At 43.4% G+C, this 22,396-nt stretch overlaps 1 protein-coding gene across 1 annotated transcript in view; it reads left to right on the top strand.

Moving 5' to 3' along the window:
* Window positions 1-1,585: 1,585 nt before the first annotated feature.
* PCGF5 (polycomb group ring finger 5) overlaps window positions 1,586-22,396 on the top strand; it is a 112,249-nt gene continuing 91,438 nt past the window's right edge. The window contains exon 1 of the mRNA XM_053923555.2: window positions 1,586-1,710. The gene's annotated coding sequence lies outside the window, so the exon portion shown is untranslated. The remainder of the gene's footprint in view (window positions 1,711-22,396) is intronic.

The raw sequence follows: 22,396 nt of genomic DNA, 5'->3' as shown, positions 1-22,396 counted from the left end.
AATTATCGCTATTGAATTTTCTGGGAAAGAAAACTTTACTCTCATTTGGATTCACCCTCAGAGTTGAAAGGCAACTTTCCCAGTGGAAGCAGCACATCATGAGAGAAAGAAACCCAGCACTTGTCCAGTGTCTGATTGGAGAGGGACACTAACTGTCAGAGTGGAGGGACTCTTAGATGCTCTTTAAGTTAAAGCTCAAGTGATCAAAGTGAGTACAGTTAAGCAGGAAGGAATAGACATGCGTAGCCATGAACCCAGTCTTTTTACAGATAATTCCTAGGCTGAGTTTTATTCCTCCCGTAGTTATTAAGTGCCCATTATGTGTAGAGGATGCATAGCTAGATATGGCGGGGAGGAGACACAGGAGAGATAGAGGGCGTTCTCCATTTTTGGATGTGTTTGTTTTTAGCAAGCTGAGGTTTGTGGCTATCAGGAGACCCTTTTGAGTTTTTACAGTCCCAGCAGAGCTGCAGATACACAGAGACAATTTTATCCTTATATCGTTCATCTCTCGCGTCTCCAGAGTCCTGTGAAAACCAGACTCCTGTTCTTCAGGAATCCACAGACTTGTGGGGGCACAGAGTAGGCACAGACTGACCCTCAAGCCATGCTAATGCCAGCAGTAGTGTGGATTTTGCGGCGGGGCGGGTGGGGGGGGGGTGGTGCATATAGAAGACAAGCTGAGTCTGAGGGTTTGACAAGTGGAGGGAGCTCTGGGATTTTCCGGTTTCCTGGGAGAGAACAGAGCTGGATCAGTATCAGTTGTGAAAGGACAGAGGCACCTGAGATGTTGTCTGTAGGCTATGGGGGTGACGTTCGGGCAGTGGAGAGGAGACTGAAAGGTAGAGGCGGCCGTGAAGGACTGTGAGACTACGGGGTTGGGGCGTGAGGACAGGGGGAGTCATTGGAGGATCTTGAGCACCACGAGGCAAGGTCACTTCTGGGAGGGCAATTTGGCTGCTCAGAGGGATGAATTACAAGCAGAGAAGCTGGAGACAGGAGAAGGAATTGCAGCTCCCGGGGAGAGCTCATACAGGAAGCCTGGGCTTGACCATCGCCCCAGGGGCAGATCAACATCTGAGCTTCCTTTCCATCCATTCAAGGGCAAGTTTCCTCCGTCTGGCGGGCGGGGGACGAGGGAGTGCCCCTTCTACGGTTGGGTGATATGCAGTCTCCAGCGTCATAAGTTTCCAATTTCTCCTTGCCAATCGGCTACTACAGGTGGGCGACTGAGAGCTGTGGGCAAACATGTGGCTCCACGGCTGCCCACGGCAGCCGCCGCGGTTCGTCCCCTCCAGGCCCCGGCGCCGCCACGGGCCATGCCGGGCAGGGTGCTCCGGGAGCTGCGCGGCGGCTGCTCGAGGAGGCCAGGCGGGCGGCAGCGAGAGGCTGTGCCCCAGTTTGTGTCCAATCAGGGAGTGCGGGCTGTGCCCCGAGCCGGGCAGCAATGCGTAAACAAACCCACGGCAACTCCTCCGCCCCCTGGGCGCGCTCGCCCCGCGCCCGCCGCCGCTGTAGCCGGCTCCGCTCTGCTCGCGCCCGCCCGGCTGGCCGGCCCAGCCCAGCACCCCCGCCCCTCGCAGCTCGCACCCCCGCCGCCCCGCCCCGCCCCCGCCGGCGCGGGCTCCCTCACCTACCGCCCCACGCGCGCGCGCTCGCGCACCACGCGCCCCGCGCGGCCCGCCCGGATCGTGGCCTCTCGAGAGCAAGGTAAGGGCGATGTGCGGGGACCCGGGCGGCTTCCCCGCCTGGCGCGGCCCGGGGAAGTTTCTGATGTCGCTCTTTTCCGCTGGGCTCCGGGAAGCTCCCGGCTCTCGGCGAGCCTGGCGGGCGGGAGGGGCGGCCCGGCCCCCGGGGGTCACAAGTTGCCCAACCTGACATTGTGCGGGCGGGCGGCGCGGCGGGACCCGGCACCGCGCGGGTGAGGGGAGGGCCCCGAGGAACTTTCTCCTCCCCGGAGGGCTTCCCTCCAACCGCGGTCGCGGCCCCGCCGAGGGAGCAGCCGGCTCCCTGGCTGGAGGGAGACCATAAATGTGTTTGAAGAAGCTGACGCAGTTGGTGACGCTCGCTGCTTCCTGACGGGGACCGGCCGCGGTAGCGGCTTCTCCGAGGAGGGACGGGCGAAGTCGGCGCTCGGGCCCTTCCCCCGCCCGGGAGCCGCGCGCCCTGGTGCCTGGTGCGGGGGCTGTGGGCTGCGGACGCCAGCATCTGGTCCCGGCTGGGGAACGGGCCCCGGCAGCGCGCGTCGCTTCCGTTTTGATTCGCTCGGGTTATTATATAAGATGTCACGGAGAGGAAAGGGGCGAGCGGGAGGCACGTTGGCGAGGGAGCGTCGGCCCTCCGCGAGTGGCGGGAGGGGCGGGAGGCAGGGCCGGGCAGGGACCCACCTGTGCGTCCTCCGCGCCCCCTGCGTGCGCCGCCCGCGCGCGGGCCGCGGTGGGATGGAGATGAGGTCCGAAGGGGCGGACGGACGTGCCCGCCGCTCCCCTCCCGGACCGGGAACCCTCGGACAGCGGCCGAAACGTGCCTTTCCTCTCCGCCGCCTGGCTAGGGTCTACACGTTTCTGGCTCCAGGCGTTTGTACTTTGAAACATTTGTTTAATATTAAGGAAGCTGCGTGTGCGGCCGTCGTAGTACGCCCGGAACGTATGCCCGTAAGCTCCAAAGCGTTGAATGAATCACCGCCCCGCGGACCGATGATTCACGCGGGGTTCACACGCGCGCGTACTCGCCGAGTGCCTCTGACCCAGGGTTAGCTAGCGGTCCGACTGCAGCGAAGACGTCTGGAGGGGCGGGGAAGAGTTAACGCAAAAGGATGACGGTTTATTTTTTTCGCCCCTTCCGCGATTTGGGGGAAACTTTGGGGGTGTCAGTTTCCGCGGGTTTCCCGAGGCTTGTTGCACATTCTTGGAAGGGTTACAAGATTCCACCTGGCTGCATTAATGAGTCGGTGGAGGAGCGCTGATTCGCTGCAGAGCTGGGTCCTGTCTCATTCAGAATTTGGATGGTGTCAAGTGAGGTTTTGGGCTCTGAGAGAATCCTTCTAGTAATTGCCTCTACTTAAGTACCACTAAAGTAATTAGCAAAACCTAAAAAGTTAGTGGATCTTAAAAGAAAAATAAGTGGCTCCTACGTAGAAAAGTCCTACTTAAAGATTTGGGGGGGGGGTGCTTAAAAGTCAAATCCTAATAGTTTGCCATTAATAACAAACTTATGACCATTGTGACCCCCCTGAAAGGCTAACTTGACTCGTTTCCACCCCAACTCGCCCTTGGAAGATTGAGTAAAAATTTTCTCATCACTTAGTACTCTGCTTAGGAAGGAAGGCCTTCTGGATCATCTTAAGTAGCTTTTTTTTATCGACCTCCTAGTCCTATTTCATTTTCTTCATAGTACTTCATCACTATATGAAATGATTTTTATTTAGGGGTTCTTTAAATGCTATCTCTGCATTAGGATGTAAGCCCTACTCTGGCAGGAATTTTTTTTTAAATATTTTATTTATTTTTAGAGATAGAGGATGGGAGGGAGAAAGACAGGGAGAGAAACCTCTGTGTGTGCGAGAAACCACCATTGGTTGCCTCTTGGACGCCCCCAGCTGGGGACCTGGCCGGCATCCCAGGCATGTACCCTGACTGGGAGTCAAACTGGCGACGTTTTGGTTCTTTGCAGTCCCGTGCTCAGTCCAACTGAGCCACATCAGCCAGGGTTTGCAGGAATTTTTGCCTGTTTTGTTCACTGCTATAACTTTAGCGCTTAGAACTATGCCTGGCATATATTTGGCACTCACTATTTGTCGACTAGTGAATACATAAATTCATTTTTCCTGATCTCTTGGTAGAAACATCTTTGACAGTTAAAATTCAGTGCCTTTGTGGGCCATGCACTAAGATGGTACAGTTTTAATTTTTTTTCTTCCACTTTTTTTGGTTGGTTTCTTCCTCTGTGCCATTAACTTACAGCACAAGATGGGTTTGGGTATCACATCCCAAGGTGCTGAGTATGAAGAGAGAGAAGGCATGTGGAGCTTTGTCGAGGGAAAGTGTGTTACTGTGTAAGTCAGTGGAGGATTAAAAATACTCTCTGTGCTAGTTGAAAAGAAAAGTGCAGGATATTGAAATGGAATCAGCAAAATACTGGTATTTAAAATACTGATATTTTTGTAGTCTTCTCTCCCCACCGCCTGTGCCCCAACCTCAAGTTTAGCTGTAGTTGGGAAGGTCCATAGCAGGTGGAACTTAATATGAAGTATTAATTCAGGTAAATGAATACAAGATCTACCTCTCTGCAGAGGTCTTAACTCTGCTATTGTTCATGCCGCTCACTAACTTAACTCCACAGGAGAGTAGATCAAAGAAGTTACTTTAAATTATATTTTAAACAATTTAAGTGTATTATAACAAATTAAAGCTATAATAATAAGCCAATGATATAATGGGAGAACAATTTGAATGTAGTGCTTACTACTACCTCCTTAGAGGGTAAACTTTTGTGAACTTTATATTATTATAAACAATAAACTTGGGAAGCATATTAGCTAGCTTTAATCTTGTCCTCAACTCAGTACTTGATTAAACTCAGTACTTCCAAAGTCACTGCTACAATATTGGGCATCCAGCAGTTCCCTTTCGGTAACACCCGTTGTGGTCACTTACAGAAGCATACTCTCATGAGTGAGTTTAGATCAGTTTAAAGCTAAAAAGGACCTTGAAACTGCTTGGCATACTTCATTGCTTTTTACCAATCGCTTTTCTGAGGAAACTAAGGCACAGTGAGGTGACTTGCCCAAGATGCCGGGCGGGGATGAGAACCAAGGGTTCTGGCGTATTGTGGGAAGTCCCTGAATCAGCCAAAGCTTCCACAAGTGGGGGAAGTGACTTCTGTCACTCTCAGAGAGTAAACTATATCTTACACCCTCCCGTGTGCCTTGGACGTCTGGGGGCTCAACTAGTGCTTGTTGAATGCGGTTGGACAATGTGTTTTAAGTTGAAGATGTCCTTAAGAATTGAAAACGCAGGAACACAAATCTCTTTTCCAGATTGAAGACGTTTTCTGACAGTCAGAATGCTGGCAGTAATTAACCACAGAACTTTCATGGTAATGAAGCTACGATTTAGTTTCCCTGCCTCCAAAATTTCAAATAAAATAGCTTATAACTTGTAAGTGCTCATGCTTGCTTAGTTAGCATAACTGGAGGAACAGTAGGAAAGACCTGTGGTAGGTCTTGCCTCTGCCACCGTGTCCACTAGAAAAGCCTAGGCTTTCACAGCCAGATAGAATTGGGCGCTGGCCCTCTGTAGCAAGCTGCCTAACTTTTTCGAGCATTCTCTCATTGCTAAAATGGGGGTAATGGCACATAACCCTGAAGGATTGTTGGAGGACTGGCATAACATACGTACAGTGCCTGGGGTACACTAGGCTCTTAATGAATGGTAACAGCTGTATTCAGGACTTCTGATTTGTGTGGCTGTGGGAAGAGCTTAATCTCTCACACCTTCAGTTTTCCCACCTGGAGAATGGGGGTTAAGATGAGAGGAGGAAGGATTAAGTGATCTCTAAGATTTTGTCCATCTCTGTAGTTTAGGAAACCAATAAAGAATGCATAGCCCTCCTGTAATTTTAGTTTAAATGAAATGATTCACAGTGGTCTAACAAGGGTAACTGAAAATGGCTAGTTTCTAGGCGTTCCTAAGAATTCAGCATAATTAACTTTGATGATATTGAGTACAATTCATTATTTTATATGCTACGTAATGGATACAGAGTTAACTTAATATTTCCTTAATGCTTCAGTCTCTCAGTTTACAATCTACAAGGCAGCATAAGGACTATATAGGTTAATCAGACATGGACACTGTTTCTGTGAGAGGCTTAACAGTCATATCTTAACTTCCTAACTGGGTCACCCGAGTAAGGAAGTTATGAAAATATTCTCCAGAATGGAAGCAGCGAGAACCTAAGTTACGGTAGGGGCAGGTGGGTTGGGTAGAAATAAATGCAACAGGACTTGTTGACTAATTGAGTGAGGGATTGAGGGAGAAGTCAAAGATGGAAACTGAGTGACTTTGGGTGGTGATGGCAAGAATTGAAATAGTCAGGAAGGGCCACAAGTAAAGGCACCGCCAGCAGTGTGCATTCAGTAGAAATTTGTGTCATTAATGGAAATGGTTGGATTTGGATATTTTAATGTTTTTCTGCCTATGGACAGTCCAGATGGATGGGAGCCATTAGAAATAGAGAAAGATTTGGAGACATCTTTTGAGAGGATGGTGAAGCTGTGAAAAAGGGACAGGGTGTGGGGAAAAAGAATAAAAGGCCAAGGCAGGGCCTTGGATAAACCATTATTTGTGCCCTTGGAGGGGGAAACAGATAGAGGCTGATAGGACACTAAGAAGAAAGAAGCAAGAGGAAAACAAGGACATGATTGGGTTCAAAAAAAAAAAGAAAGAAAAGATGACAAAGGAGAATTTGGAGGAGGCTGATGAGGTAGAGGGGCCGAGACTGAAAGCTGGGAAGAGGTCTTTAGATTTGTTACCGAGACCACTGTCCCTCACCTTTGAGGATCAGGGGCAGCACCGCAGTGGAGATGGAAGTCAGCCAGAGCCTGAAGAGTGCGTGAGTGGGAAGGAGATGGGGCCAGTCCCTGTCATCTGTGAGTGGACTATGAAAATCTGAGGACAGTGTGTTGAAGCGATGAGAGTGCCCGAGAAACGTTCTTAAAAACAAAACCTTAAGTCCTGAGAATGTTGTAGCTGTCCATGGAAAGGAAGGAGCTGAAGATCAGGAGAGGGTGTGTGAGGGTCATTTATGACCAGGCCCTCCACAGGTAGGAGAGATAGGAGCAAGATTGGGCAGCCATGCATCCCGATTGCCCAGGACAGTGTTGGTTCACAAGGGTTACCCAGTCTAATTGTGGCATAATAGCTTAACAAATATTTGGACAAATAGTGCCCATTTTTATTCTAACGGAAAGTCTCTTTTTGAATAATATATTATTTGGTGACCCTAGTCATGACGCAGGTAAGGTAGTTACTCATGGAAAAACAGATGTGATATGGAAGGAAAAAGAGGTTAAATGAAGGCAAAGAGAAACTGAGATTTAGAGAGGAAAGTTGGAAGCTGAGAGGGAGGCCGGTTGCATTCAAAGTAAGTTGGTTCTTTTCTGTTGGGGAAAAAAATTAACAGAGGAGACCAGTTGATTTGCTGAAAGTCAGCTGGGAGTGAGAGAGGTAAAGCTGGGAGGTGGAGGAGAGTGGGAAGGGTTGGGAGTAGCTGTGGATTTGCACGTGACAGGAGCCAAAGGGGATGAGGGCCTGGACAAGGTGCTAAAAGGCCTTACCTTAGCCTTGTGACAGGAGGATCTTCCCTGTTTTCATGGCTTTCTCCAGCAATGCTCACGAAGTTGGAAGTGGAGATGGGTGAGTGTCATGGAAACTACCAACTCCTTACAGGCCCTTGTTGAGTAGACAGGCAAGTGAAACCCGTGTTGATGGGCTGGGAAGATGAGCTGGAGATGTGAGATCAGAATGCGTCGTGAGTGGCTGGTTTAGGAAGAACAAAGAAGAGAGAAATGGTAATGTGCAGGGGTGGTTCTGAGGCTATTGGCAAAGGGTATGTGAGGAACTTTCAGGGTGTCTTATCATAATGGAGGGATCAGTTATGAGTGGTGATGGAAATTCTAAGTGTGGCTGAATTTGAGCATGGAAAGGTGACACAGGCATAAGGTAGAAGGTCATCGATCTTAAGGAACTCTGAGGTCAAGAGGTTAAAATGATTATGTAGCAATGTCAGTGACTTTTAAACATTCTGGAATATATTTATTATTAAAGCCTTTCCAAACTTTTAATACATAGATTTGGAAAGTACCTTAAAGATAGGAAAGATTTTCTCATTTAAGAGATGAGGATGCTAACATATTTTAAAGACTTTCTAGAAAGATTATAACTTACCCAGATCACAGGTGTGTGTCTCTGGAAAGAATTGGAATCTCTGAATCTCAGTTTAGCATCACTGTATAGGGCAGAAGTAAAGTATCCACTGAACAAAATCTTAGAATCCTTACCATTCAGCTTGTCTACTGCTTTTAGAACACCAGTGTTTGTGGACCTGGAACTCCACTGACGAGAGCTCCACCGAGGAAGGGCCGTATCTGACAAACGTACTGCCAGCATCATACTCAATGGGCAAAAATTACAAGCATTCCCCTTAAGACTGGGAACGAGACAGGGATGTCTGCTTTCACCTCTCTTAGCATAGTACTGGAAGTCCTAGCCACAGCACTCAGAGAGGAAGAAGATATAAAAGGCATCCAAATTGGAAAGGAAGAAGTAAAACTGTTTTTATTTGCAGATGACATGATACTGTACATAAAGAACCCAAAAGATTCCACCAAGAAACTACTAGAGCTGATCAATGCATTCAGCAAAGTAGCAGGATACAAAATTAATACCCAGAAATCAGCTGCATTTTTATATGCCAATAATGAAGTAAGAGAAAGGGAAATTAAGAAAACAATCCCATTCACAATTGCTTCAAAAAGAATAAAATACCTAGGAATATACCTAACCAAATATATAAAAGACCTGTACTCAAAAAATTCTAAGACACTGAAGAAAGAAATTGGAGAAGATACAAATAAGTGGAAGCACATACCGTGTTCATGGATAGGGTGAACTAACCTCATTAAAAAGTCCATGCTACCCAGAGCAATCTATAGATTCAATGCAATTCCTGGCAAGAGTCCAATGACGTGTTTCACAGCACTAAAACAAATATTTCAAAAATTTATATGTAACCACCAAGGCCCTGCATAGCAACAGTGATCCTGCAAAAAAGGAACAAAGTTGAGGGAATCACGCTACTTAATATGAAACTATACTATAAGGCCATAGTAATCAAAACAGCATGGCACTGCATAAAAACAGACACATAGGTCAATGGAACAGAATAGAAAGCCCAGAAATAAACCCACACCTTTACCGTCAATTAATATTCAACAGAGGAAGCAAGCGCATACAATGGGTTAAAGATAGTTTATTCAAGTAATGGTATTGGGAAGATACATGCAAAAAAATGAAACTAGACCACCTCTCATACCACACACAAGAATAAATTCAAAATGGATTAAAGAGTTAAATGTGAGACCCAAAACCACAGAACTCCTAGAAGAAAACACAGGCAATAAAATCTCGAACATTGCTCACGGCAATATTTTATCTGATATATCACCCACTGTGTTGAGGACACCAGTGTTTGTGGGCCTGGAACCCCACTTGAGGAGAGCTGTGGAATCAAGTCCATGTGTGAAGACTTCTAACTGAAAGGCAGGTGATGGCATCTCTGAGGAGGACCCATGAAAAGCGCCAGTTCTTCCTCACCAGGCAAGGGACAGATGAGAATCAGTCAATAAACAAAATATTAACTTTGTTATTTATGAGACTTCGGTCAGAGAACGTAGCTTAGTGAAGCCCCAAACAGTCTGGTGTACCATCTACACCCTCGTCTAGACTTCGACCCTACTGGATGGAAAGTTCGAGGCTGCACAGCAGAAACGCCCAAGTTTCTGCCTTTCACTGCCCAAGCAGAGGGAAAGATTAAGAGGCCAAATCGCTCCCGCCTAACATCTTTGGTAGAAAAACTCCACCCATCTGAGAACTGAGAAACGACCCATGGCTGTCCCACACCGACCACATAAACTGCTCCACCTCTAAGGGGATGGAGATGGTGTAGGGCAGGAAGACAGGAGTGGACCAGGAATGTCCCTCCTTTGGAAACTATATGAGAGGAGGAAAGAGGTATTTGTTCTCTTCAAACATAAAGTACTGACCACTCTTAACTCTCTTGTTGCATTTCAGTTAAAGCAGCTTCTGAAACACCAGGTGAATTTTTCTGCTAACTGGAAGTGAGCGCAGACTCAGAATGCTTTGAGCCCAGTCCTTAGTTAGTCAGTTTCACGGCCGCGTGCCCAGTGGGTCTTTCCGTCCTTCCGGGTCATCTCAGGAACCCTGAGGATGTCAGGGCAGACACCGCCAGCTTTGATACCGTGTTTTTGAATGCAGCACTTTGGAAAAGTGGAGAGGTCTTTCTCCTCATAAAATGTTTAAGGAGCCCTTATTGGACATGCGACACTTGAAAATAGCCCTGATTCTGTCACTATCAGTGACCTTACTAATAACTATTGAGTGCCCTAGTTTCCTCATCTGCACTATGGGAGAAGATCATGCCCGTTCTATTTCCCAGGTATTGGATGCGAAAGCTTTTTCAATATAAATAGTCTTATGCAGTGGTATCGATATTACATCGATATTACGATGCAATGTCAACTAGGAAATTTAAGAACTTTTTAAAATAAAGTGTTTCAAATAAAACAATCAAGATGACTATTGAAATTTGGTGGGACTCTGGTTTAGGCATTCAAGATAAATCACGATGACCTTTCCTCCTTTGTCCCTGTCAATGTGTCTAATAATTATGGCCAAATGAGATTAAAGCACTGTGTTTTTGGACAAATTAAATTTCTGCCTTTTTATTTCTCTTTTAACTGTTCAAAGTATTTTTATTGTAAAATATAACATCTCTATAAATTCTGAAATGTAAATGTACAGTTCAATTAATTATAAAAAGTGAATATCCATGTAACTACTACCCAGCTTAAAAAATAGAACATTTAAATTTTTTCCCTCATAGGAATCATTTTTCTTTAGGAAAAAATGTTTTTTGTTTTTTTTTTTTCAGGGAGGTCATGAGTAGTGGCAGGAGGCAAAAATAAGTATGGAATATGTGTGCCTTTTGAGCGGAATTAGATCAAAGGTATATTAGTTTTCTCTTATTTTTACTCCATAGCTATTTCTTATTTCTATAACTGACTTTAGTGTTAGGGACAAGTGCTGCATTTTCAGCTTTAAAGATCAAAATCTTCAGGCTAAGAGTCTTCATGTTAGTGCCCTCTGGATGGGAGTGAAAAAGTTGTAATCCTTCGAATGTGAGAAAAGTCTTCATGCTTAATTATTTTTTAAAAGTTCTGATCATCCCTCCTTTGCCTGTCTTTAGAAGCAAAACAGCTAAGACTCCAGTGTTGATGACGACTTTGTGCGGTAGTCATACGTCTTCTGGGGAAGCACTCCGTCATTGTCAAGGCAAATACCTGTCAGCTCAGCTAGATTGGAAGTGACAAGGAGGAGTCAGTGAAAACAGCCTTATTGCATGAAAATCTTTATTTTCTTTGTTTAATTGCAATCTAGTGTTCCAAATTCTACCATCTTTTAAGACTAGATGAGTCAATAAGTCAAAAGTGTTTTGTGGTATCCAGAAAAGGATACTCTTCAATAAGTTTTTTATAATTAAAAAAGAAAATGATAAACAGTGAAATCATTGGGAAGGTAGCTTAGCTAATCAGCTGTGTCTATACAAACAGAAAAGTTACAAGTGTTTAAAAAATTAATAAAGATTCATCTTGAGGGGCAGCTTGTATGGTGGTGAGATATAGTTACAGGGATTTTAGATTAGAGTTTGGTGGGCTGAACATCTGTTTACTGTCAGTCCCCAAGACACCACTATAGAAATGGTAAACCCGAGAAGAGGCAACAGCAGATGGGAGATGCCAACCAAATTTTGGAGGTTGAAAAGCAAGCAGACCTGGGGCAACTGACTTAGTATAATGGAGAAAGTTGATACTTAAGTGCCTTGTAGGAGGTTGGGAGTAAATACCGGGAAGAAACAGTTAGTTTATTCCCCCAAATCCCAGGAAGGGTCTGGAATTAGAGACTTGGAATTGGGGACTAGGGCTGACAATAAGGAACCGATTGAAAGTCTGTAAAAGGAACCTCACCCTCACTTAATTTTTCCCTGTCCTGTATGGCAAAATAAAGTCCTTGCCAGATACTGGACATTTTTTCTGTGGAGGAATTGAAGTAACTAAACAATATTCCTGATTTAGGGATTCCAGGCAGAACAGAGGGGAAGGGTGAAATGCTCAGCTGAAAACACAAATTTCATGGACTGTGCATGCCAAACAGTGAGACCCTATGCTCTTTCTCCCTCCCCCGATGCTGGGAAGGGTACCACAGGACTCCTCTCGGGGAAAATGAAGATCCCTAGAGAGAAGTCCTATAGATGCGGACACCCGGGGTCCCACAACACCCACAAAAAAACCATGGTGAACCACTAGTCCACGACCCTGCTTCCTCTACTCCACGGACGTGGCACTTTCAGGGAGCTTTGTAGTGCCTTACTCTTAAGTACAAACAGGTAGCCAATGAATATGAAACCAGAACAAATGAGAAAAAATCATGGAGGAAACAAATACCAGGAGAAGAATAAACGTGCAAATAATCAAGACTAACACACATGTAATTAATGCAGTAAGACAGGGCTATAAAAAAGAATCAGAGAATAATGATCTTGGAAATTAAAGTAACATAGTAAAAAAAAAAATCATTGAAAAGACCAGAAGATAAGGTAGAAATACAAGCAAAAAGAAAGAAAAAGGAGAGAAAAAATAGAATTAGACAAAACTACAGATAAAAGTAGAGGAAATTACCAAAGAGGTATTATGAGATATTTTTTTTAGAACTGGAGGACATACATTTGTAGATTAAAAGGATTCACAAAATAGCCAGGAGAATGAATGGAAAAAGATCCATCAATGTATAAGATATATTATTGTAAAATTTCAAGATGCCAAGGAAAATGGGAATATCCTAAATCTCACCTTGCGGGGGGCAGGGGGAGAAGGACCCCGATCACATGCCAAAAGTTGGACATTGGAATGGCGTCAGATTTCTAACAGTGACACGGGGACCTAAGGACGATGGATGAATTCCTTCAGAATTCTGAGAGAAGTTATTTATAATCTAGAATTTCCAACACAAACTATCAAGTGGAAGATAGAATGAAGACACTTTAAGGGTATGACAGATCTCAAAATCTTATGTCTATGCATCACTTTACAGGAAACCACCAGATGGTATATTTTACCAAAATGTGGGCACAACCCAAGAAAGAATAATAAATGGTTTTCTGGAAACAGGGAGTCAAACATAGGAGAAAAGCAAAAGAAAATTCTGGGATGACCAGAGAAATTTCAAGATGACAACACAGCCCTAGAGAGAAGCCAGTCCAGACCAGAACAGGGGGAAGAGCCACTCCCGGGCTTTCCAAACGGGAACAAAGACAAAACTGATAGACGATCTGACACATCTGACCACATGCAAGATATTCTTCAGAGGGGCTTTCCAGTCCCTGTGGAGCATGTGGGATGAATTATTGATTCAAAAAGCCTAGTAAATTAAAAAAGGGCAATTATACACTCCAGAGAAATAGCAGCAAAAGACACGTAGAGTGAGATGGGCTCAGCGGATAATAATATTCACACAAGTCATAACAGCATAAATCACTAGTGTACTACTAAGCTGCGCACATGACTAAGCTGCTGTAATAGAGACTCCACGGGACTGTGACCGGAACAAAGAAATTTCCTTTTCCCTCATGCGACAGTCCAAGAACGAGCATTGCAAGTGAGTTGATGCCTCTGCTCCGTGCAGCTTTTCAGGGACCCTGATTCCTCCCATCTCGCTGCTCTGCCATCTGCTAAGACATTGTTCTGATCTGCTTGGTTAAAACCTGGGAGTAGCATATCACGCTCCAGCTTGTAAGTTGGGGATAGAACAGTGAGGGGCAAAGGTTTAGGGCCATGACTTTAAGTGGCACACATCACTTTCGCTCATATTCCAGTGGCGAAAATTTAATCACAAGGCCACACCTAGGGCCAATACTCAAAATGTTCAACAAGTGGCAACCCAAACACTGACCAATCATAACACAGCTCAGCCATAGAGCAGGAGGGCTCTGGTACACTTACACAATGGAATACTACTCGGCCACGAAATGAATGAAATCTTATCCTTTGCGATAGCATGGCTGGACCTAGAGGGTGTTACGCTAAGTGAAGTAAGTCAGACGGAGAAAGACAAATACCACAGAAACAGACTCAGATTCAGAGAATAGACCGACAGTTGTCAGAGGGAAGAGGGCTGGGTGGGCTGCGAGAAAGGTGCAGAGAGTAGGCAGTGTAAATCGCCAGTTACAGAATATCCCCAGAGATGTGGATTACAACGTAGGAACAGAGTCAGTAATGTGGGGCCAGCCGGGTACTTGAAACATCAGCAGACCACTCTGTAAAGTACGCGATTTTCTAACCACATTGCTGTACATCTGAAACTGATACAGAATAATATTGAGTGTAAACTGTAATTGAAAAACAATTAATTTTAAAAAAAGAACTACCAAAAAGAAAAAGAGTGTCCTGGAAGCTCCTTGTTGTATCAAATGTTAGCCCTTTGTTTGCCAGAGAATGGGACACGCGGCAGGAGAAGGTCCCTGGGAGGGTGTGGAAGCAGCTTGGGCAGCAGCCATTTAGCAGCCAATGTGGAAGTATTTTCCTAACGGCTGGTACAACAATGGTACTAAAACATACCGCCTGAATTTCAACCTTGACCATACTTGACTGCTAGAGAGGGTGGGGAAAATGGTGACATAAAGAACTGGTGATATTAGGAGAACAGAAGAGGATAAGCTAGTGCTTAAAAGGACATCAGTAGTTATATGAATTACTCTATTTTGCCGTGTCTAATGCTCACCCATGTTTTGTGCACATAATACACGGGATTATTATACCCATTATCATACCCCTGGTATGTAATAATTATACCCGTGTATAATGCACAGCCTTATTTTTCCCTCAAAAATTTGGGCAAAAAGGTGTGCATTATACACAGCAAAATACGGTGCTAAATTAAAATTGAAAAGTAATGAATCAAGAAATATCAGTATATATATTATTCAGGACTATATAATTAAATATCAAATGAGAAGCTAAATGTTTTTGAAGTAGTTTGCCCTTGGGAAATGGTTTTGGGGGTGAGTGGAGAGGGAACCCAGGTTATTGCTGTGCTTTCATTGTAAGCCTGGTAGTACTGTTTGAGTTTTTAAAGAGTTTGCATGGGTCATGTTGGTCAAAGTAGAATTTATAAGGAAAGTAACACAGTGCTAGTAAGTGGATTAAGGAATGATTTACATGGATCCAGAGCTTTCAAAAGTATATATTAAACATTAAGAAATGTTGTTTCAAAGTTATAATCCTTCCTCACAACTGTGATTCCAGCCCTCACTGTGTCTCAGAATCATTTGAAGGAGCTTTTGAAAAATTCAAATGACCTCCTTCATCCCAATATTCCAATGTACTTGGCTTTGCTTAGGCGCCAAGGAATCAGTAACTTTTAAGAGAACCCCAACTCCTTCTGGTGTATAGGGAGGGCTAACTCCTAGTCTAGTGGTTTAAACACTCTTGTTTTCACTTCTTAAATGTTTCTTGCATTCTTGCTGTCCTCTCTCATTGCTTTTCCTTCAAGTCAGATCTTCTCTACCTCTCGGTTCTGAACTAATACGGTCTATTCTGTGTCAGAAGACCGGGAGGAAAGAAAGGGAGAGACGTGGGAGGGGTCCTTTGGAGGGTAGTGAATGATGAGAATGGCTATACAACCAGCCAATATTTGCTTTCTTTTGTTTTGCAGAAACTACTTTAATTGATGACCCTATGTTGAATTTCTCAGAGAGTAACTTTAAAGCTCAAGTTCAAGTGAATTTGAACTAATAACATTTTGCTATTTCTTTACCTTCAGTGTTGTCTCCTGGATCTAAATCAGCTGCATCCTCAGACTGCCCTCATGTTCTTTTACTTCAGGTTTTGCCCTGGTGCTCCCAGCTGTGGTTACCAGGTGTTCACCATAGCGGCATTTCTGTTTTACACCTGGGATCACCAGCAGTTTTCATAGCTCCCTAATTTTCTGTGCAGCAATTCTTAGAAAGGTGATTAGCAAGCAAGAGAGGAAGGAATATTAGAATTATATATTTACCAAAGTTGGACATCTTGTACATTGGTCTTTGAGAAAAGAGATTTAATATACCTGAAAGAAAAAATGTTATGTGAATGAGAGAAATATTTAAGACCTCAGGGAAAAACTTCTTTTAAAAAAAAAAAGTCTAACTAACATTAGATTTTTAAAGATACCAGTAATTACAGGCACCCGGTCCACGTGAACAAGGAGTGTCAGTGATGTGCCTGTGGGGGTCGCACGTCAAATCAGTGCCTGCCCGTACTCTGAGGACTTCCCTCCAGCACTGTCTCCAGTATGTGGGGAGCGGTCCCGACAGTTTCTGAGGGACTACCTCACACTTAATACATGTATAAAGCTGGGCCATGGTGTGCTCCTTAAGGGGAGGGGTTGATTCATCTCATCAACAAGTCTTACTTAGAGCTTGCCCACTTAGTGCCAGACTCTCCCAGGCCATTATTACATTGCAAACTCAAATTCATTTGCTCTTGGGTGGGGCCTGAGATTCTGCATTTCTAATAAGCTCCCAGGGGATGCAGCTGGTCCACAGATCACACTTAGGGAGGCAATGGTTGTCAACCCCCCCGTTGCTCTTTAGAAGCTCCTAGGACCTACCCCTAGTGATTCTGACTTCATTGGTCTAGGGTGGGGCCTATACATAATATATGTATTTGTGTATGTGTGTGTGTGTATTTTTTTAAACTTCCCAAGTGACACTAACATGCAGACAGGATTGAGAACCACTGTTACAAGCTCTGCACACTTGCTGTGACTCAGGTAAAGCTCTTCTTATGTGGATTTTGTAGCGGTCTGGGAAGTACCTTATAGAGCCTTTGTGACAGGAATCCACCTGCTCTACGGATGCCGTCCATGGAGAAGGGATTCCTCCTGGATTGCTAGGTACCTGAAGACGAGGCGGAGGTGGCTAACAGAGGGGACATACTCAGAAGAAAAACTGGCCTTTTCATTAAAACCCAGATGTCATCTGATATAGGAAGGGTATTTGAAGTATCTCTTTATACAGGGGATCCTTCTGTTTTCTACATCCTTTTAGTAAGAGGTCATGAAAAAATTATGTTGTAAACATTGATGCTTTGTGTTTTCAGAGAATCCTGTAAACTTCTTACTATCCTTATGTATATGTTTACCTGTAAATAGATGCTCTTGCAAAGTTTCTGCATAGCCAGAATCCTAGTATTTATATTTTTCATTTGCCAATTATTTAGAAAAATTAGAGTATTTTCTGTACATTTTCTTTTGGCTCCTAACTTGTCTTAAAAATTAGTGACTTACCATCTCAATGAAGGGATTATTTAATCTCAGGAGTTTCCAGTGCTGATGGCAGATTGCTGATTCGATTTTCTCAAAAATCATAGTTCTTAGCTCAGTTTAAAGGTTAATTGTTTTGTTATTATTATAAGGATGTTCCTAGAAGCAGATAATACAATTTTATGTACATTAAAATATATTAATTATAATTTCTTGGAGACAATACACTTTAAAACTAGCGGATTAAAAGTAAATATTATTATGCTGCTAAGAAATTGGAATCCTCTCCTCCACCTCCTCATCATTCAATCATAAAATAGGCCTTGGATTTTATTTCCTTAAATTATCTTGTCCACTGATTTCAGTTAAGTCTCATTGATGTTTATTTCCTCCCTGGACCTCGCTCACTCCATTCCTGCCCTTTACAGTCCCTCTGCCCGAGTCCTCTCTGGTCTCCATGGTCCTCTCTGCCCGAGGATACAGTCCAGACCTCCAGGGTGCCATGCAGAGCCTTCTGACCTGGCCCTACCTTTTCTCCGCTCTATCGGCTGTCACTTCCCTAGATAGCAGTTTGTTCACTTCTTAGTTGAGGACTGGGGAGGAAACACTGGAGGCATGAAAGGGCAGTTGAGGAGAGTGGAAGAATAGGTCGCACCGGGGATACAAAGTGTGATTGCTGGGTAGCGCTGGAAGTCTCCTGGTGGTGGGTATAAAGTGAGACCACTCAGCACTGTCTGCAGGGGGACAGGTGTAAAGGAGGTAGAGCCTTGCATTCTGCCACTCAACTTGACGAAGCCATTCCACATTTCAGTCTCTGCTTTTGCACATGCTGGATCCTCCACCTGGGACATGACTGTTACCTTATTTGCCTAGAAAAATCGTTCTCTTAAGAAGTCCCGTTGATAATTTTCTTTTCTTTCCAAGACATTCTCTTGTCAGCTCCATGGTATTGGGCATCTCCCACCATTCCGTCCCCACTGGTCCATTAACCAGCCACTCTGATTGCACTTACCGCGCTGTGACAGGTATCGCTCACACCTGCCTCTACTAGACTGAGCACTCAGCAAGGGCGGTGATGTGGTCTTGTGGTTCATAACACAGTCCTGGGCACACAGTAGACACATATAACAAATGCTGGGTGAACCAGTGCCACATTTCTCCCTAAAGTGTTAAGAATCTGTTCTTACTGGATAGGGGCCATTTTAAAAGTGGATTCCACTTAGTAGTGTATGGCATGAAAACTTTTATTGCTTTAATTTTTAGTCTGACCTACCTCTGCCAAATATTCAAGTTAATGAGATCTTTCCATATATGTACATATATGTGCATGTGTTTATACATACATCTACATCTACATGAAAATGGAAGAAAGTTAAGGAGATCGAAGAGTATGAATATTGTCTAGGATAACAGGCCTCACAGAGTCCTACACAGTGCACATGGCTTTTCTGTTTTCTTTGGGGGGATCTCTTTGTCCAGTAGGAAACTGGTTAAAACCTTAAGAAACACCTGAGCCAGTATTGAACACATCTATATTTTCAAGTTGTATTGAAGTTACGAGTATAAAAATGTAGTTTTCAAAAGGTTTTTCCCAATCATGTAGAAACATATGGAGATTTTTAACTGCCAAAACAATTTCATGTAGTTGACAAATGAAAAAAAACCAGAGAGAAAATGAGGGGTACCCTTTTTCCTGAGGTAATGATTTCTCCCTTGGAGTGGAGGGGGCTTGCGTTCTGTCATCATGTGTCATTAAAGGGCTATGGTGTCAGCCTTTCCCACCTCTCTAAGCTTTAGTTTCCCCATGTATAAAATATGAGATTTGTTCTAAATTATTACCAAGGTCATTTTGAATCATCTGTGATTCTGGAAAGTTATGAAACACAGCCGGTAACCATGGTGAGGAAAGTTGATTGGTGACTCCAAAAATAGACTTATTTTCTCCTTCCGCATAACACTGATGCTCACCCATTGAGTAAATCACCCCGTGTGTATTGCCTTAATAAAGCAATCTTATTTTTTCATAATGAGGAGTTCACAAAAGTGAATGCAAGATTGTCTTTAAAAATACCAAACAAGCTCTAGTCTCTTGTTTTAAATGTAGGTCTGAATTGTTGTGCTCCTTTGCGTTCATGTTGTAGGTACTCAGAAAACAGAAGGTGGTGATTTAGTAAATTTAGAAGCTTATTTTGCATCAGTTCTTGCTGTCTTTTATGTTTGTGTGAGAACCTCATTCAAAATATGTCTTATTTATTCTTCCCTTAAAATATGCTTCCCTTCATTTTTGGCTTCCAGCTGGCAACAAGTCCATATCTATAAATACTTACAGAGTTTGTCAAAATCCTTAAGCAACAGTTTTTTGTTTTTGTTTTTTTTTGACTAGCTGCGTGAGATCAGACAACTCACCCTCTGTGAACCTCAGTTTCTTCCTCTATCAAGTTGGGGTTTGATTTCTCAACTGCCTTTGGCTCCAAAGGCAGTTTAGAAAAATAATGAAAGAATTTCATTATTTTTAATTTCAATTTTTTAATTATATTTTATTGATTATGATACTACAATTGTCCCAAATTTTTCCCATTCGCCCCTCTCCACCCAGCACCTCCCTCTCCCTCAAGCAATCCCCACACCATTATTCATGTATGGGTCACGCATATAAGTTCTTTGGCTACTCCATTTCCTAGACTGTACTTCACATCCCCATGGCTATTCTGTAACTACCTATTTGTACTTCTTAATCCCCTCACCTCTTCATCCATTGCCCCACAAACCCCTCCCATCTGTCAACCATCAAAACTCTCTCTGTATCCATGATTCAGTCTGTTCTTGTTTGCTTAGTTTTTTTTTTTAGATTCAATTGTTGATAGATTTTGTATTTGTTGCCATTTTATTGTTCATAGTTTTGAACTTCTTCTTTTTCTTAAATAAGTCCCTTTAACATTTCATATAATACTGTTTGATGATGATGAACTACTTTAGTTTTTTCTTGACTGGGAAGCTCTTTATCTGCCCTGCAATTCTAAATAATATCTTCTCTGGATAGAGCAATCTTGGCTGTAGGTCCCTGCTTTTCATGACTTTGAATATTTCCTGCCAGTCCCTTCTAGCCAGCAAAGTTTCTTTTTCTCTTAAGAAATCAGATGACAATCTTATGGGAACTCCCCTGTAGGTAACTGACTGTTTTTCTCTTGCTGCTTTTAAGATTCTTTCTTTATCTTTAACCTTTGGCATTTTAATTATGACGTGTCTTGGAGTGGGTCTCTTTGCCTCCATCTTGTTTGGGCCTCTCTGTGCTTCCTAGACTTGCATGTCTATTTCCTTCACCAAATTAGGGAAGTTTTCTTTCATTATTTTTTCAAATAGATTTGAAAATTTATTTGAAGAGCAAATTTCTTGATCTTTCTCTTCCCCTTCCAGCACCAATAGGATGCAAACGGTGGAATGCTGGAAGTTGTCCTGGAGGTTGCTTATCCTTGTGGTTTTTTGATTTATAGCTTTGTCATTTCTCTCCAGCCTTAAACTGACCGATGGCAATCAGTAATCTTAAAACTCAGCAAGTCTCTGTCTTTTCTCCTGGTACTTCCTCAGGATGGATTATTTTTCCACCCCACAGGCATTTGGGGAGACTTTTAAAAAGCTCATATGACAACTTTATTCAATTTATTTTTCTGTACATTTTGAGACCAGAGTTACTCAATAACTCAATTTATTTTGCTTGTATATCTGGGTAATAGCATAAAAAATAAAGTGTTCTTATTTTTGTAGAAATAATAAACATTTTTTTTCTAGCATGCATTGCTGGAAGTCTGCATTAATGAGAACTAAACTAAGTATCTAACTAGCTTAGATCCTTTGCTATGGGGCAATATTAAGAGATCAGATCTTTGATATTTACCCATATTCCTCATCATCAATTAAGAATCTTTGTTCAAATTAGTGTTTTAAAACTGTTGAAACTAAAAAAAAAAAAAGTGGAAATGGAGTTAAAAGAATGTTCTACGATAGCTTAAGTTTATTTATTTACTCAAGAAATACAGTACTCATGGAGTGCCTACAGGGTAGTCTTCCTATTATCAGTGAACAAACCAAAGATTCTTGATGTGATGGAGTTACCATATTTCTACCAGGTGAAGATAAATAAAAATAAATCAGCATAGTAAATATTAGTTATGTGGTTTGTTTTAAGATGGTAAGAGCTATAGAAAAATGAGTTGATCTGAAAAAGGAGAATGAAAGGTGGGTGGGGAGTAGAGAGCTGGGCTGCAGTGGAAATACCACAGTCAGGAAAGGTGGTGTGGTGGGCAGAAAGGCCCCTGAAGATGTTCATGCCCTAACCCCTGAACCCGTACATAAAGTTCCATGGCGAAAGGGACTCTACAGCTTTAACTGAAGTTACACGCCTTACAATACAGAGATCATCCTGGATTATCCGGGTGGTCTAATCTAATCAGTGAGCCTTTAAAAGTAGGATAGTGGTTCCACTCAGAGAGATCGAAATGCTGGGGAGACTCAACATACCAATGCTGAAGCAAGGGAAGGGGCACAAGGAAAGCAAGTGGAGCAAAGACCAACCTCTGACTGGTACCCAGCAAGGAAACAGGACTTCAGTCCTGCAGCTGCAAGAAACTGAATCCAGCCAACAACCTAATGAGCCTGGAAGCAGACTTATCCCCAGAGCCTCCAAAAAGGAATCCAGGCCTACTGACATCTTGATTTTGGCCTTGTGAGACTGAGCCATGGCCCAATTGAGCCATGCTGTACCTAGACTTCTAATCGACAAAACCAGGAGATAATAGCGCTCTTGTTTCAAGCCACGGAATCTGTAGTAATTGCTCAAGGCAACAATGAAAACTAGTACACGGAATGAGGAAGTGAGCCAGGGTGTCAGGGAAGAGTATTCCATGTAGAGAGAACAGGAAAGCCAAGTCCTAAAGTGAGGTCCACTCGGACTGTTAGAAGGACAGCATGTGGCCAGCGTGGCTGGACTAGAGAGAGCAAGGGGATGGGTAGCAGTAGATGAGGTCAGGAAGACAGTGTGGGTGGAGGGCTTTGGCTTTTATTCCAAGTGAGCTAGGGAGACATTGCATCATTTTGATCAGAAAAGCATTATCATTTGACTTAATTTTTAAAAGGATCATGCTGTCTCTTCTTTAAGCAGATTATAGGGGAAAAGCTGGAAAACCTATTCAAAAGTGACAGCAGAAATTCTATGTAAGATGGTGGTGGCTTAGACCAGTGGT

The sequence above is a fragment of the Desmodus rotundus genome, chromosome 4, assembly GCF_022682495.2.
Source record: "Desmodus rotundus isolate HL8 chromosome 4, HLdesRot8A.1, whole genome shotgun sequence".
Lineage (NCBI taxonomy): Eukaryota > Metazoa > Chordata > Mammalia > Chiroptera > Phyllostomidae > Desmodus > Desmodus rotundus.
This window is presented reverse-complemented; position numbering and strand designations above follow the sequence as displayed.